Raw genomic sequence first — 12,515 nt, 5'->3', positions numbered from 1 at the left:
TACAAAAATCTTTAAGAAAAAAAAAAACTTGGGACATACCAAGCCCCCTTAAATATTTGAGATACCTTGTCAGCAGCGGCCTTGGACTAGTTTCATAGAGCATGTGTACTCATATACTGAAATATGACTGATATAGATTTATGTATAGAATAAAAAATCCAGGGAGAAACTTTATAGAATATACATCTTCATATACTCTGCCAAAATCCTGTAAAACAGAGATCCCTACTTTAGGCAGGAGAATATTCCCTTATGACAGAGAACTTAGGAGAGTCAAATGAAGCACACTGGTGGATGTTGTGGATGTTCGTGGAGTCCTGTCCTATGTCTTGGAGAAACAAGCTTTAGTAGGACTGGGAAAAAAACATTTCAAATATTGTAAGACTTATATGATTTATACGATCCCAAAGACTTACAGTGTTAATGAGTTAAAAATATCTGAGCACCATTTAAAAAGCCAACCCCAGAACTTGCTTTTTATGTGAATTATTCACCATGGATAATAATGCTGCTGAAGAGGCTGTGTCCCTTCGGACAAAGCCCCTTGCAGTCAGAATAAATAAATGCAGTGCACTTAGTAATTGCTAAACTCTCAGTACTAGTTTCTATAGCTAAAAACCTCCTGCAAGAGGCCCTGGGGGCCCTCATCCAAAAGTCCCCTGCGGTTGTGGCACAGACCCCTTCCCCTTCTTCCAGCATGGTGGGGCCCCAAACAGCTTCTGCACCCCCAGTCCTGGGGATTGTTCGTTCTGCAGGGCCTCCTCCCCAAAGCTGTAGAAGACAGGCCCCATAAAATATCACTGAGGGAGAAGTGAGAACTTGTCAGCAAAACAGTATGGTTTTGACAGCTAAGAGATCTCTGTTCAGAGAAGCAAGACAGGAGTGCAAAGGTATGCATGCGTGCTTTGTTTTTGCTTGCCCAGAGTTCACTCCAGCCCCTTCCAGACCGAGACACTTGCCAAATGACTGTCCTCTGGTGCTGCGACTGCAAGCCCCTTTGCATTCAAAAGTCTCATTTATTTGGATGGGAAACTGCAGGCTCAATGGAAGAATGATTTCGGGCTAAGACTGCAAATGCATCCGCTAGACATGTGGATCTGCACTTCGCTGTGTGGGGAGGCGTACAGCCAGAGCCAACTGCAGCTCCCAAAATGAGTGTTTCCAAACTTAAACAGCTTTTTTTTACTTGGGCTTTGATTCAGGTTCCTCTCTACCTTATAACAGGTTAAGGTTAAAGGCAAATGTTTTCACCATGTGGCTGTCAGGGCTCTAGGGAGCAGAGATGATGCATTTCAGTGCAAGCACCTGGTTTTGCAAGGGAAAGAGCCAGCAAGATTAAAAGGCACCAGACCCAGCAACTGGAGAAACCCACGCAGCAATTGCTCTCCCCGTCCCAAGCTGTGGCTGGCCACAGTTAAGTAAAGTATTCAGAAGAACATTAAATGTCCCTGGCAAAAGCAAGAAAGCAACATGACAGATCCCCAAATGTATGGCTTCACACTGATTCTCCTGGCTGATGGTATACTGTACCTCTGGCAGCATAGAAGGTAGTAATTTATGTTTCCAAATGAGCAAAAGCTTTTGTAATGCACTTGAACAACAGCGTGATATTGCAAAGCAGGAAGAAAGAAGCTTTTGCAGGAGATAATATATTCACAACCAGCTGAGCTGAGTGACCTGAAGCATTGATTACCCTTATCCTGAATAGCTCATATGTGTTATTAGCGGTCAGTGCCATATCCAGCTCTCTTATAATTCCAGACACAGTATGTGTTTTGGTGACCTCCTGTATGGTGCTTTCCATTGTATGTATCCCAAATACATATTTTCCTCCTGCTGATTTGAGACTTAATGCTTCTGAATGTCAGTAATTACTCAGCTTATATTGGGACATCATATTATTCAAACAGTTTGCATGGGAAGCTTGGAGGATTTAGCTCATTGAGGAATATTAAAAGGAAGGGTCTCATTAGGGTCTGGTTATCCCTTCAGTTATGCAACATATCACTGCAAAACTGTCTTCATAAAGTATTGGTAGAATTTTTAAAATTTTGCCCAATTACAGACAATTTTACATGTCTGCAATGCCTATGCCAGTCCACAGAATTTAAATACTGCTTATAGCACAGGAGGCACCTTACCTTCCTACAGGGATCTACAGAAAAAGCACGCATACACAGTTATTTCTCTTACAGTGAGATCTCCCACTCCTGCTATTGCTGCATTGGAGCAGAACAAGGGTATTTCACCTCGATATCCTATGCCAGTTGCTGGCCAGTGCCATTGGCTTCAACAGTGCCAGAGGCCTGAAGGAAATCAAGAATGACTTGCCAGGTCTGAGGGGAGTTACAAACAAGACTTTCCACATACCCTGATTTTCTTCTGTTTCTTTGGACAGAAGAAAAACCAAGGCCACTGTGTGATCATCGGCTGCTACAGCCTGTTCCCACTGCGCCCGGACCTGAGCGATCAGGCAGATTCCTGCCACCCATTCAGAGAAATGGCACAAACAAATTAATTAAATGCTCTTAGTACTGCTGGGTTGAGGCTCTGAAAATACACTCTTAATTTCTGGCACAATTAACACTTGAACAACATTAACTGCTCATTTTCTTACCACCATGTTGAGTTGCGCTCAACTATTTAAGGCACAAGCATGCAGTGGTAGAATCCTGTAGAGAGCTCTCTTCCTGGCATTGCTTCAAACCCACAACAGAAGCACAAAACCCCTGGAAAAAAATTATCTGAATAGGAGGGATGTTAAAAGGCAATTGCAAAAGTAAGTAAAAAGTTGTGCCCTGTACTTGGCCAGCTGGGTTTTTTTTCAGGACAGATGTTTAATAGCAGAATAAGTGACATCCACTACCTGTTCCTGTCCTTCACAGGTCAGACTGATTTAATATACAGAGACTCAGTGTTAAACACACAGTTAATGACAAAATAGAAGGACTAAGAAGACAGGTTTTTGAGGCTGACCTTAGTCACACGAGATGCAACGTCTTAGCCATGCTGAGGGTGCTTCACGCCAGATGTGGCTAACCACTGCATCTTGCCTCCACCAACCAGCCTAACCAGATGCATGGGGAGGTGAACCCAAAAAGTGCTCATGGCACTAGGGAACCAACTAGGGAGAAACATCCCCAGAAGGCACAGCACTGGCTTTGTGCCCTGCCCTGACACATGACCAATGGTGCAAGATGGTGACCATCACACAGCTGACACCACTTGGCCCTGAGGCCTGTTGCACTGGACTTGAGCATTGAGCTCCCTCTAATGACAGAATGAAGTCTGGAAGGTGCCTTGCACCAGTGTTCCTCATACGAGGATGGTCTGACATCTACAGCCTTTTCTTTCTTTCTTTAATCCCTAGACTCCAAGCTCCTTGACCAGCCTTGTGCCAACAGCAAAGCACCCACAAATCTCTCAGTCTTTGACTTGAGGGCTTCCCTATAGCACCCACAGAGAGCTCTCCCAATTTATGTGTTTCTCCCCAAAACACACACACCATCTGTGGGTTTTAGGTTGAACAGGAACATGTTTGGAAAGCTGCAAACCTAGCAAGGCACCCCAAAATGTGCCCACGTACAGCCTGCTTGGAGATGAGGGTGCTCTTCTTTTTTGAAGATATGGCTGGGTGCTGGAGTCTTGGTGTTCCTCTACTAAACGAAGGTTAAAATGAACAAGAGACGTGTTCAAAATTCAGGGCACTAAAGCACATGTTGATAGCAGACTTCCTTTTAGCTATCACAACAGAAAGCAGTAGTCTAGGCAACTAGGCAATATACAGGCGAGGGCAGCATCAGATTCACAGCACATCCAGCATGGCGGATCATGGACAACAGGACCTCATAGTTAGTGCTAGAGAGACTCTGTCCTCTAGGATATAGGAAAATCTGCTGTTGGGTAGGACATATTCCCAGTCATGCGAATAGTAATAGGGCATATGAGATCCTGAGCAGTTTCTCTTCCCAACATGTAAAATTTAAGAAAGTGGTTGAGGTCACCAAGGAAATGCAGCAGTTGACAGATCAGAGGCAACATGAGAGGGGGGCACAGATACTGCAGGAGGGTCATCAGCTTCTCGCTTGTCCCGCTGGTTCCCCATCCCAGCACCCAGTCAGCGAGGCAGAAGAGGACCACACCTGTACATATTTCAACCCACAGTGCTCTACAATCCGAAAGCGCAGGTGGTCTGTAGACAGATCCTGATGGAGAAACACAGTTGGAGGCAAGCTGAACTCTTCAGCAGCAGATCTAAAATAAATATATCTAAACCTAGGGAACAAAAATATGAAAATACTCTTCTTTTATTAATTTGCGCTTAAAATGTACTCAAACCCCTACATACAGTTTGCCAGAAGAACAGTTAGAGAGCTAGCTCAGCATTTGTAAGACACGAGCCATTTTGGCAACCTGAAGTTGAAAACACTGCAGAAGTACCCATCTCTGCTTCATTTTCTTCTCCTGACACATAATTAAAATGACAAAAGTGACCACAAAGCCAAGCTCAGTGCTCATTCTGTGCAGCACAGATGCAAACCAAATCACATGCCACCAATTCTCTCATCCACCCGCTCCTTCTAGCAAAGCCTGGGGTCCCACTGCAGCAAGCCATAGCCAGCAGAAGGTCAGATGACATTTTGCCTCTAGGCAAAGGAAAAGCAACAGCAATACAGTGGTCTTTGGTCTCAGTCCCTTCATTACAACTGTCCTCGTAATGGAAAGTGACTAGCCTCTGTCCCCATCCTCTACATCAAGCTGCCCCCAAGCCAGAATTTAGCTCTGGTCCTGTTAGCCCCAGTGAAGCACTCGTTTTATGAGCTTTTAATGTGAAAAGTTTTGACGTGCAACAGGGGAAACCCTCTTGGGTCTTGGCTCCAGAGTAAGCACAGAGAACGGAATAATTAGGTTTTCTAAGACAACTTTGCAAATACATACTGTTGCTATCTTCCCATTTTTGCTACCTAATCCCACTTTACTACAATTTTTAACCACCACCCCCCCCCCCCCCCCCCGACAGGTTTTCTAGAAATCATTTCCCTTCCTTTTCAGAGAAAGAATATCAGCTTCCTTTGGCAAGGCACAATAAAGAAATACGTAACAGCACTTTTTGCCCGTCCACTGCTTTATCTGGGGGATCTTCACTTGTGCCAATGGTAAGCACATACATGCATTTAAATGAAGAACAGACCCAATTAACATTACCTGGCTTTGCAGTCCAAGAGCAATCTGACACTTGAATCTAAAGCACTCAGACTTTCATTCTCTAGCCAGAGGAATGAAGAAATTATTCTTATCAATTATATTGCCATGAATTAACTTTCTCACAGCTGCCAATTTCTGTTATGAAAGAACCACATGCAACTTCAAGCCTCTCCATTGCAGTCCTCCACCAGATGAAAACTATTCTACAAGCTAAGTTTTAAAGTTTGTTTAGCTTTAAATGATTATAATGGTGGGACCCACTTAGTCTGCAATTTTATTTATATTTCCAAGAAAATTTAAGATTTCAGTAAACAGAGTACTTCCCTCTTTTTGACTGTACGTATCTGTGTGTGCACATTATACTCCCTCCCGTAAGGGTGGGGAAAAAAAATCTTGATTTATTGCACAGGAGAAATGCTTGCATTTTACAGCAAATGAAGTGCTAATCCTTTATTTAATAAAGGGGAGGAATAATCTCACTTGCTCCATTTCCAAATTACATTTTTCATATAATACCCAGGCATCAGTGAACGAAGGTGTTCTACAAGTACCTTGCGTTACAATGGCTTCATGTAACACATTCCCAAAATTATCACCTCCTAATTAATTTCCTGTGAAGTACGGAGATTGGAAATGTCAATAATCCATAAATGCTTTCACAAACCACAACCTAAATTAGATCCAGAAATATGGTATCTATGGATTTGCAGAAATCAAAGCTGTCGTTTTTCATAAGTGGATTTTCTTCCCTTAGATTTCCATTCATCTGATGAATTTGTGAAACCTTTTAAACCATTAATTTGGGCTTCCTTAAAATGTCAGTGCTTTCAGTCTGCTTTTTAATACATAATAACTAAATTTAATAGATATTCACTAAAATAATACTAAGGATTATTAATGTTAAAACACCTGTCAGTGTAACTTACGGTCATCAGGACCCAGGAAACCACTAATATACATTAACTGTTGTCCACTAGAGGTTTCTGTGAGATGAAAAAAGTTATGGTTTCCTACAAAATTGCCTTGTGTATTATAGATCAAACTTTAGGCTATTTTTGGAGGAAGCTATCTTTTTGTTAGACATTTGTATAATGAACGACAGGCATCAGAGGCCCAAGCCCTCACATGGACTCTCCCCCAAACCCAAGAAATAACAAATGCTTTTCCACGACACTGTCTCCTCGAGGCCAATTTTCTAGGAGCTTAAATATTATGACCTCATTTCCTAATTTTAGGTACCAAAGCACACAAAAAATTATGCCTTTAAATATATTGTTAAGGGGGAAAAAAAAATCAGTCCTGCAGAAAGCCAATGAAACTTTAGGATTCTGAGTTTTGGGGTTAAACAGTAAATCCCTGCTATGTGCCCGGCCCTGCAAGATCTCACACTGTTGTGCAGAGCAGAGATCAGAGAGATGGTTCTCAAAGGTTTTGCAAACATTCGGATTTCCTGAAATTCCGTGAATAATTTCTATTCTTTCTTTGCCTCTCTCCTCTTGTTATTATTCCAGGTGGCAGTCACAGTGACTGGCTTCTCTGAAGAAACAGACACTTCATCAGCTTCAGCAGATCCTGAATGTGATTGTGCTGCACTTCTAAATGTATTATTCCAAGAGGTAAATATTTTTTGCTCAAGTGAAGATAATTCACATAAGGTATAATGAGTCCTGAAATATACTCCACTGGAAAAAAAAGAAGCAGCAAGTATTGTTATACTCACAGTCCATCTTCATAAGAAATATCTGATTTTTTAATGTGTATAAATCTCTTCTGTAGATGAGATTTTATGTTTACAGCACCATTGCAGAGACAAAGCAACCGGAAAAAAACAATTCATCCCTGAATTTGGGAAACAAAAAGGTTGTTTATGCTAGTCAAAGTGTTTGTCAGAGCACTGGCCACTGCTCACCACCATCACAAGCAGAAAAAAGAGCCATGCAGACTTTTGCTGTGACCCTACAGCCAGTAGCACATCCCCCTGTTGTCACCAGTTTATACAAAAAACATCAGCAACTTCTTAAATCACTGCAACTCTCTCAACTTGTTGTGCACCAGAATTTTCCTTTTAAGTTCATCAACTAAAAAGAAGCAGCAAGATGAGTTAGCGTGAGAGGGAAAAAAAAGGACCGTACAAGTACTGTGTGAAATACAATTATGGCTACAAGTCATTCAGCCAAACTTTCCTTGGCAGTTGGCCTCTTATTGTTTCCAGCACAACAGCAGATGAGTGAGCTGCCATTAAATTACAGCAGAATCAGCCACCTGGACATCATTCTCCCATAATAAAAAAAAAAAAAAAAAAGAAAGAAAGAAAGAAAGAAAAAGAGAGAGAAAGAAAAAAGTGAAAGCACAGATCCAGAAAGGGAGGTAAGCACTGCAGGGCTGACCCTCTGCAGCGCTTCTTCTGTAGCTGGCTCCTGCTGCCAACGAAGAGCCTGATGCTGAGCACACACCCGTCTTTTGCAAAACAGCCCTGCAGCTAGGACAAGCAAGATGTGGAGATCCGGTCCCTCCAATGGAGGTGTGAATTAAACCTCATCCGGCCTGCGAGCTCCTTTATAAAAGGGGAGAGAGGCATTACTGTGCATTACTTCCAGCTCCAGGGCTAAAAAGAAAAAAAAGAAAGATAGCCAAGCATTTTCCAAGAGCATTTATTTAATGGTGCCCCTCTGGAAAAGGTCTGGGCACAAAAGGAGTACCGAGACACTGCTCCCCTCCATTAAGAAAAGTTTCTGTGCACATAGAGGTGGACCAAGATGTGCTGGCAGCAGGGTTTGATCCTCCAGGGCTGTTGAGTGTGGTTTTCCAGGGCAGGAACCTGTGTTACACCTAATTCCCAGTGCTGCCAGCTTAGCCCAGGAGCACTCAGAGATGGGGCACAGAGAGACAGACCGACAGAATGGTTAAAAACCCCACAACAAAACAGCTGTTTGGGAGATAACCTTGCCTGGTAAAATCTAACTCCAGAGAGCTCTTGTAAGCAAGTTTGAGTCTAGGTCTTAGTCCCCTTGGTCATTCAGTCCATGGGTAAACGGACCCAGAAAACTACCCCACTTCTTCCTCCTCCTGGGATGTCAAATGCACGGAAAGATCACTTGGCAACCAGGAAAATGCAGCTAATTAAGAATAATTATTATTTGTATAGCTCTTTATGTCTTCCTTGCCAGATGAATTGTAAACCCTCCTTGCCTGACTTTAAAAGGAACAAAAGCCTGAAGTTCATTAAAGATTTGTCCTCATCCAGGCATGAGATAAATTTGGGATGTCAAGAGCCTGACAGAGCCATCAAGGCAAACATTAGGTGTCTTGCCTTAAGCAATAAGTGGGAAGGGAAAAATGTCTTAGGTGGGGGAACACTGAATTAAAACTCTGTGTCTTTTGGTCCGATTTCTCTCCAAAGAGGAATAAACTGTTTGTCATCCTGCCAGCTGTGAGACTAGCTATAAAATAATGGATTCCACAGGCCCAAATGAGGCTAATCATGATTGCCAAGGCATGTCTGTGCTGTGAGAAGTGAGTGAAATCTGATGCTCTTCAGAGAAAACATTTTTTGAAAAGCTCTTTGCTCTGCAATAAGCCTTGGCAGTTATCTCATGTCTTGGAGTATCTACCATATTTCTTGTTTGATTGCAAGGCATATTGCTGACACCGGCTGCTATGGATGACTTTTCTTTAATAACGCTTTGGTAGGTAAAACACCGCTTCTTTTTTGCTATTGAGAAAACAGTAAGGAAGGATTTTGCATCAATTGCCTCTCTCAATAGTACTTATTCTTAAGTGTCTCCAACTGGATGCTGTAGTAAATTGCCCATCAAAATCAGAAAAGGATTTCCACAAAGCCAAATAACAAAACACATTTGTTTTCTCCTCTCTGAATTGGGGGAATACCTACAAAGTAGCTGGAGAGGTGGGATTTTACTGCAACCACTTTGGAGAGCAAGTGAAGAGCAGGGGAAGGAGTCATTAGACTTCTTCAGGAACTGGTCCTTTGGAACAAGATTTTACAATCTGGCGTAAATTTTAACATCATCTGCTATTCAAAAGAAGAAGAAGAAAAAAAAAAGAATCAAGGCGTGACTTCTAGCATTTTTAGGTTTAAGTAATTAACACAAGTGTGCTGTATGTGTGTATGTGCACATATGCGCACTCATATGCAGAGAAGTGATTTCCAACATTTTAAGATTTAAATAATTAACCCAAGCATGTGTCACATGCACATATGCTCACACGTGTAATGCAAAGGTACTGGCATAGCTTACACTTTGAGGCACATTCCCAAAACACTCTAAAGAAACGATTCTGCAGTAGTCTGACGCTCACGTCCCATCTACAACCCGCATGTACTGCAGAAAACTACTTAGGAGTCTTCATTTCATCGTCTCTTTTGCCCCGGCTCTCAGCAGCCAGAGTCAACAAAATGTCAGCTGAGAGGCAGATGTTTCAGAGGAGATCATGCCCTGCTGAATTGTGAAAGGCTCCCATGCCTTTTCCCCAGTTCGTGCTCCAGATGTGCTGGGGAGATGGGAGAGATTGTGTGCATGCCTATGCACTGCAAGACAGATAGGCACAGTTGCCTCCTCAAGAGGTACGGACCAGAAGGTAACATGAAATGTGCTGGTTCTGCTGAACATGAGGGTGTCCTCAAACCCTAGCTGAGCAAATCTCTCTCTGCTGTGCACAAGCATCTTCCTCACCTCTGTTTCACTTGTCTCCCTGCCACACCAAGATCCCATTAATCACTACCTACCAAGCAGCGCAGAAAACCCTCACATATTTGCAGAGCTGACCGAGGAGCAGAAATGAAGCTGGGAGTCCCTGTGGTGCTCTTGGCAAGGCTGTGGCAAGCCAGCCTGCCCCCAGCTGAGGCTACCGCACAAGTGGCAGGTTGGCACTGGGGTGTATTTACTTAACCAAGCACGCAGGTAAATGCATTAAGGGAGAGTAGCTTGCAACAAATGCGTGCTCTGAGTCCAAGTGTGACTAGAGAGCACTTTATGGGTTTTGGGATTTGGCTCCCCACTGTTTGAATCTGGGACTAAGAAGGATGACATTATATTTTATACTTATTTTTTAATGAATAAGTACTGATATAAAGCAGGGACCTAGCTGGAATGAACTGTCACTTTAAAAGAATACATCTGAGACCTTTAACTTGCACTGGTATATTCGGTGAAGTAAAAATATTATTCTGCTTGGGAGAACCACAAATTACAGCAATAAAATATATGCAGTGAGTACGTAGAAATTTGGTACTATTTGCAATGAACTGAATATCAGGCACCACTAAGACCTACCATTTTTGCCATTAATGAAAAAGAGACTATTTTATTTCTAATTTAAAGCATAAGAATTTATGAAGGTTCAGAGAAGTCTTTTGTGTGCTTTTGCAACAGCTTAACTTCTAATACATTATATATTCGAAAATTAGGATCCTTGGGCTCTTGCACAATATTTACTGGTGCACGTTATTGGAGTGGTCAGTGTGTGGTGCCCTCTCTCTATTTCATCGCCAATGCAGAATTTTCCCCATGGCATCAATAGATTTAAAAAAAAAATCTTGCTAGAGTAAAAAAAATTATGTGACAATGAAACACACTCATTTTGCTATGAGGTAATTCAATAAATCTGTCTACTTTGCTAAGGCTTACTGTTTATGAAAAACAACACTTACTTATCTTGCTAACTTCAAAATGGAAAAAGAATTAAGGGCAAGGTTCAGTTTTCAGTCCAGCTTTTAGTAATCTGAAAATAGGAAATAGGGCTAAGAGGGATCCTGAGAGGTCTAGGGAACAGAGCCAGATGCCAAGGCTATGCCTGCTTCACGTAAATGCTCTCTCTCTTGAAATCTCTTTTGGACAATTTAGATGTGGCAAAACCATAAGAATCGAATGGTCACGTTGCCAGAGGTTCCCAGAGAGACATCGATGGGGCCATGCTGATATGGTGGTGCAGAGGACTCATCACTTTCCTTTCATTGCGTGCTGTTCTCTTCCGCATTCATCTAACAGATCTGATGGGAGCGTGCCATGGCCTGAGCCCATGAACAGTGCAAGCATAGCTTACAGCATCTCCTGGGTGAGGCTTTTGACTAAATAACCTTGGGGGTGGGAGGAAAGGTCTTTTGAGAAGAGTTGGACCAAAAAGAAGCACAATTAGGTGACCTAAGGCTGGTGAGAAGAGGCTGCATCAGGCTAGAATTTGAAGTGAAGTAGTTTAAGAAGCATCACCATTAAGACTGGCATGGAAACACAACCTAGAGACCACCCAACAACATACATCTCAACTAGTAGCCACCACAGCTCATTGCTAACCCAGCCTGCTTTTTCCACATTACCTTCTTCAGAGAGAGGCAGCAGTTTCTGATGACCAGCAAAACACCAACATGATAATAACACGTGTTCCTGCCAGTGACAGTACATTATAAAATTCAGATCATACTTAGGCACAACCCAACAAAGGTTTAATCAACTGTTTGGCCTCAACAGGCTTATGAAAGCCTAGGATATCGTGCATCTCCATCACAACTTGAAGGCAAAAGGAGTGCCTCAAGTAAGAGGTTGTGGGTAGCCCACCCTACTGCTAGAAGGAGCTCATGTGGTATGGTATTTCACAAATGCATACTTCTATAAAAAATTAAACAACTTTCAGTGCATTACTATGTTCTCATTGAGCTAATGCACAAAACAGAAGAAACAAGAAGAAAGTTCCCATGATGGCTCTACCTGGGTTGACTGAGAGTGGGTACTCAGCAGTTTCAGAAAGATGATGGCCCATATCTTGGTTTAACACTAATGTTCTTAATAATAGCAGATTGTGTGCGTGACCTGAGACACGGAGAAAGGATGGAAGTGTACGTATTACTTTGGCTGAGAGACTGCCCTTCTCTGAAAGCTAAAGGAGGGGGTGGCCGGGGCCTCTCAGCAGCTGGTGCTGCCTGTTCTGGTGTCACACTCAAATGGGGGAAGGAAAAAAGGTAGGTGGATGGGATGGCTCCAGCTGCATGCTCACAGGCAGCTGGGAGACACAGCTGACAAGGGGGTGGGGGAGAAGGAGGAAGCAGCAGCAGGTCCATCCTGCCTTTGCTGTGCACCAGAGTTTTGATGACCCTGGGCCAGGCTTCCAGCAAAGGAGCCCATTGCTGGGCTGCAGCATCCAGGCTGGTCTGGCTCACGGACTAGGACCTTTTCCGTGATTCATGATTGCAACCAGCAGAATACGTGCCCTTGAAACATGCCATTGGAAAGGAATACAAAATGGGCACAGAAATGCCACTTCACATGGAATTTCAGGGTGCTTCAGAACAAAGAAAT

The 12,515-nt window shown here is 42.8% G+C and overlaps 1 protein-coding gene across 17 annotated transcripts in view; it reads right to left on the bottom strand.

Annotated features, from left to right (window-relative positions):
- ADGRL3 (adhesion G protein-coupled receptor L3) overlaps positions 1 to 12,515 on the bottom strand; it is a 286,653-nt gene that overhangs the window by 183,646 nt on the left and 90,492 nt on the right. The window lies entirely within an intron of this gene.

This window comes from Pelecanus crispus, chromosome 4 (assembly GCF_030463565.1).
Source record: "Pelecanus crispus isolate bPelCri1 chromosome 4, bPelCri1.pri, whole genome shotgun sequence".
Lineage (NCBI taxonomy): Eukaryota > Metazoa > Chordata > Aves > Pelecaniformes > Pelecanidae > Pelecanus > Pelecanus crispus.
This window is presented reverse-complemented; position numbering and strand designations above follow the sequence as displayed.